Below are 6150 nucleotides of genomic sequence, written 5' to 3'. Positions count from 1 at the left end.
AATATATAAGCTTGTATCATTTTGTAAAATGACTTTTACTTTTCCATGATCTTCAATAATCTTTTATGCACCCTATATTGTCATAATATTATTTTCAGCTAATGTTAACTCAAAAAAAAATATATTTTACTTTAAAGGAAGGTGTGGATTATATCATTATCTACTAGACATTCGTTTTCATATTCCATCATTAATCTTAAAAGTAAATGCAAAGTAGTACCTCCTGTTGACAACTTAAAAGAAAATGAAATTTAAAATAGAAAGACTACAAGTGACTAAAAGACAATCATTTCATGCATTTTAGAGACTTCACCTACAATTTAAATCAAAACTAAACTTGGAAAGGAAAATACACTAAAATAGAAATACAACTATTTTATATTGTCCAGCTCACCGCTACCAATCAAATGATCAATACTATCATTTGATTGGTAAAAAATTTAGAGACATCCAAATGGGTTATATCAACTAGATCATAATCATTAATAAAAATTGTTTCTATTTTTCTTTTTCTTTTTCTTTTGATAAATTTTAGTATAGATTCACAAGATGTCTTGTTGTACGATAGGTACAAGACATGCCCCTCCATCCCACATTTAAAAGACTTATCTTTGTATTCTTTTGAGCTTTTCCTTTTTACTTTTTCATTGTTGAATTTCCACTGTTGGTTGCTTGTTTTAAGTCTTTTACCATTTTGTTGCTAATAATTTTTCCTTTGGACATGACCACGGTCACACCCACGAATTAACCCAATTTGTGATTTTGAGATAAATTAGCATTCACTTTGGGGAATGATGTTCCATTTTCTATAGGAAACAGTGTAGATCTAGTTGAGCACAATTGATGATTTTTCATGAATAACTCATTATTCTGTTCAACAACTAGTAGGCATGAGATAAGCTTATAATATTTTTTTAAATCCATGCTTACGATATTGTTGTCGCAGGAGCATATTCAATGCATGAAAAGTCAAAAAAGTTTTTTCTAATAGATCTTGATTAATAATTTTCTCTCCACAATGTATGAGTTTGAAGCTAATATTGAATAGTGTTGAGTTATAATCAGTTACATATTTAAAATCTTACAAGCGAAGATGCATCCATTCATAATGCATTCTTGAGAGAACTATTGTTACCCCTAGGGCGTAGCGTAGACGGTGGACGCATGACATCTCTAACGTAATGATAGAGATTGATTATCAGGAACTGATGACCTAGGGTTTATCTCACCATATGCCTAACGCTTGTGTACACTTGTATTTACCTCCCTCCATATCTGTAGGGCTTGCACTAGGAGAGTCGTTAAAGTATTGGATCTACCTTTTTTGAAAGAACTATTGTTCTATGATGGTTAAACTTTTCTTTCAAAAATTTTCAAAGTTCTTGTGGTTCTTTTACAATCAGATACTCAACTTTGAGGGCTACTCAACATGGAGGGAGCGAATTGGGAGTTGAGGGCTACTCAACATCCAAGGAAGAAGAGGAGGAGAGTTCCTCTTGTTCAAGATCGGAGCAAGAAGAAGATTCTACCTCCGGAAGGGATGAAGAAGAAAACTCATCTCCATCCACAAACCTAGGTAACTCAAACACTTTAATTTCGAGCAAATTACATATATTATGCTTTGAGTGTAGGGAGTATGGACATTACAAGAGCAAATGTCCAAAGAGAGTTAGGAAGACTCCACCGGCGCCTAAGGTCAAGGAAGTCGGAGGCCCGATACGCAAAGGCAAGGAGCACGTGGTGTGCTTCCAATGCAAGCGAAGGGGACACTACAGGAGCCAATGTCCGAGGGGGAGGCAACCTCACAAGGACAAGAAACCAAGCACATCAATAGGGGGGCTAAGGCAAACCCTAAGGTAATCTCTAAGGTTCATTATTGCAATTCTAATAAAACTCATGCTAGTAGTTTTGTTGCAATTGTTAATAATGATAAGCATGTTAACTTTAGGAACCAATACATGTGTTTAGGAGCTAAACATGTTAGCCTAGGTAAGGATAACACTAGAAATACCAACCCTAGGATTAACGCTTCTAAAGTTAAGGAAAACCTAGGTAGAAATCCCAAGAAGACTAGACACATGCCTAGGAATATCTCAAGAGAAAATGACAAATTAACACTTGAGGTATTAGAGAGGGAAAATCAAGTCTTGAGGTCAAGACTTGATAATTTAGAAAAGGCTCTTAAAAACATGGAGAAGTCATCTCTAGGGTTTAAGAGTCAAAAACCCAAGTCCAAGGACAAGAAAGGTTTGGGTCACAAACCTAAGTCCCAAGTGGTCAAGCCCACTTATCATAGTGTTCCATTCGATTATGGAACAAAACCTAGGGCTAGGAAGACCACCACCAAGGTCACAAGGGGAGTCACCCCTAGAGTTGATCTTGATGAGTCCCAAATGACCAAGGCTTCAAAGCCTAAGAGGGTCATTAGGAGGGTTGCTAGGGAAGTCATCCCTAGTGAATATTTAGTGAACCCAATGAGCTCACATAGATATTGGGTTCCTAGGAGCATCTTCTCTATCCCATAGATGGGTTAGAGAGTGTCAACTCCAATTAGAAGGGTAGTTAACCCAACTTTGAGGAAATTGACACTCAAGGAGCATTTTCAAGGTTTTGATAACCTTTGAAAATGAAAAAGAATTATTATTTACTCCTTGAAGAGTAAATTGTGCCATATTTGAAAAATATCGATTTTAATCTTATTTGGCACAATTTAAGAAAACCTAGAGAAATACCATAATTGGGATTTTGGTTTTCTCTTAGGGATATATGGGCAATCTAGGGTTAGATTTTAAGTTAGCTAAGGCTAAGGATACTTAGATAGGGAATTTAGGTATTTTATTTGTGCTAACTTGCCATGATTGGTTGCCATATGCCATGCCATGACATCATATTTAGTTTATTATCATTTGAAATGTCATGATAATGCTTAGGCTAGTTTATATGTCATGCTTTATTTAAGTTTTCAAACTTTATGCCATGACATCATGAAATTGGCACATGTTTTTACTTATGATATCATTATATGCCATGTCATCATCTCTTGCATTATAATCAATAAAATTGATTTAAGGACAAACATATAATTTGATATTGAGATCAAATTGGTGTTTAGAAAATGCATGAGAACTTAGCCTAAGTTGACCTTAACCCATATCTCACATCAAATTGACTTGAATGTGGTTTGATACACCTTAGATGTGTGTGAGATATTAGGATCATGAGTTAGGATCAAGGTGCATTGTCCTTGTGCCTAGATGACCCTAATTAAAGAAATTAAGGATCATAGGGAAAGCTTGTGTACAAGTCATGTACATCTAGCCCTAAGATTATGGTCCCAAATTCAAATGGTTTTAAAAGCATTTTAAAATTGATTTGAAAAACCTTGATGAAGCTTTCCTAGTGATAGCATTCATCATTGAACATTGTGATACAAAGTTGAGTTAAACTTGAACTATTTCAAAGTTTTTGAACTTTGTATCAAGATTGAAAAATGGAAGTTATTTTCATAGAAAACTATTTTTCCATGATAGTATATGTTATGAGGAATGTATCCTCAAAATTTCACAATTTTTCGAATTTTCTGGAATTTTCTAGGAGTTTCTGAATTTCGGGAAGGAAATTTCAGAAATCTGCCTATCAGAGTCTGGATCGGTCTGGGGACCGATCCAGTGAAGCATGGATCGGTCTGCAGACCGATCCAGTAAGAACCAGAGAGCTTGGTGCGATCTGGTGAAGGCCTGATCGGTCTGGGGACCGATCCATGGGGTTTCTGATCGGTCCGGGGACCGATCAGAGCGTGCTGTTTCGATTTTCGACTGTTGGTCTGAAATTTCAGCGGAAGTTGGGTTTTGTGGATTTCTAAAGGTTTGGAACTCACAAAGACATTGTTGGTGCAATGGTCAAGGGGGAGTTGACCTTTAGGGGGAGTTTTACCTAATTGTCAAGGGGGAGTTGACTTTTAGGGGGAGTTTTTACTCCTTAAGACTTTTGAGGATTAGTGATATGGGATTATCACTAAGTTGATTGTTGAGTTTAGTATAAGGGGGAAATTAAGAGTTTCAATGAAAGGTATGGGACTTTCATTAGGAAGAAACTCTTGACCTTGATACCCTCCTTTTTCTTTTTAATGTATGTCAAAAAGGGGAGAGTGTTCATTGGAGAATTATTGGAGAAACCCAAGTTAGGTTATCGGGTTAACCTAAGCTAGGGGAAGAATGTCAAGGAATGTTCGAGGAAGAACATTGGAATTCTTTTTGATGTGTGTCAAAAAGGGGGAGAATTATTGGAGAACCCAAGTTAGGTTATCGGGTTAACTTAAGGGGAGAATGTCCAGAGAATGTTCAAGGAAAGAACATTGGACATTGGAAGATGATTGGAAAACCTAAGTTAGGTTATCAGGTTAACCTAACTTGATTATGGGTTTTGTCAAACATCAAAAAGGGGGAGATTGTTGGTGCAACCTTAGGTCAAGGTTGACCTGGTTGACCTGACTCGAGTTGACCTGACTCGAGTTGTATTTTGATGTTTGACTTAGGAAGATTGTCGGTGCAACCTTAGGTCAAGGTTGACCTAGTTGAGTTGCATGTTGATGTTTGACACTCGTGGAAGAGTTGTATTCTTGATATGGGACAAGAATAGATGTTTGGGAGATTATTGGGGCAACCGTAGATCAAGGTTGACCTGGTTGACCTGATTCGGGAAAAAGTCCAAGTATGGAGACTTGGCAACGGAAAAGTCCAAGCAGGGAGCTTGGCACTAGAAAAGTCCAAGTATGGAGACTTGGCAACGGAAAAGTCCAAGCAGGGAGCTTGACACGCGAAAAGTCCAAGTATGGAGACTTTGCACGGGAAAAGTCCAAGTATGGAGACTTGGCACTGGAAAAGTCCAAGTATGGAGACTTGGCACGGAAAAGTCCTAACTGGGATGTTAGGCAGTGTGGAAAGTCCTGGTGAGTGAAGCCAGGCAGTGGGAAAGTCCTAACTGGGATGTTAGGCAGTTGGAAAGTCCTGGTGAGTGAAGCCAGGCAGTGAGAAAGTCCTAACTGGGATGTTAGGCAGTGTGAAAACCCTAGTGAGTGAAGCTAGGTGAAAGTCTTGGTGAGTGAAGCCGGGCAAGGGAAAATCCAGATGGATCAAGGGTGATCGGACATCTGGTGATGGGAAGTCCAAGTAGGTCATAGAAGTGACCGGATACTTAGCACGAAGAGGAAAGTCCAAGTGGGTCAAAGGGATTGACCGGACACTTGGTGGGGAGTCTTAGCAGGTCAAGGGAGTGACCGGATACTAAGCATGATGTACCAATAGGTCAAGGTTGACCGGATATTGGTTTGAAAGGTTTGGGACTTGGTTTGGGCAAAAACCAAGCTCTGGATCGGTCTGCAGACCGTTCAGATATGATATTGATCGATCGGTGACCGATCGGATAACAAACAGAAGGCGATCATGGTTTCGTGGGCTCTGTAGAACAGCTGATCGGTCTCCACGACCGATCGAGACGCAAGAGAGGTGGGATCGATGCGTGGACCGATCCGGTGTTGATCGGTCCGCAGGCCGTCAGAAGAAGCAAAGTTGGGCACTTCGTGGAGCAATCTGATCGGTCAGGGACCGATCGGGCCTGATCGGTCCCCGGCCGATCGGAAGGTTCTGGACCGATCGGTGGAGCTGATCGGTCCACGATTCGACCGTTGAGTCACAACGGGTCGCTCCGTCTTCTCCGCTGGTTTCTGTTTCGCAGGTTATAAAAGGAGATCAAGGCTTTGGTGCAACTTCTACTTCTTCCTTCTTTCTTCTCTTCTGCTGAAGATTTGTGGGCTGCGATAAGAGCTCTGTTGAGTTCCTCCCGAAAGCTTCACGTGAGCTTCCCCGACTGGAACAGCTGCTGCTGTTAGGGTTTTTGAAGTTGCTGCTTCATCCGGACTCCAGTCGACGAGAAAGCAAGATTGGTAGAGTGCTTGTGTATTCTTATTGTATTTCTTGCTTATTCTTTGCACTTGTACTCCTGTTTGCTGTTGCAAACAAGTGTGGCGAGGTTTCTCCACTTAGAAGGAGTTTTTATTAGCCGGTTTTCCGGGGACTCATCCACCGACGGATTGATTGGGTTCGTCCACCTTACGGACACGCCGAGGAGTAGGAGCATCATCTCCGAACCTCG

This window comes from Zingiber officinale, chromosome 3B, assembly GCF_018446385.1.
Source record: "Zingiber officinale cultivar Zhangliang chromosome 3B, Zo_v1.1, whole genome shotgun sequence".
In the NCBI taxonomy this organism is placed as follows: domain Eukaryota; kingdom Viridiplantae; phylum Streptophyta; class Magnoliopsida; order Zingiberales; family Zingiberaceae; genus Zingiber; species Zingiber officinale.
This window is presented reverse-complemented; position numbering follows the sequence as displayed.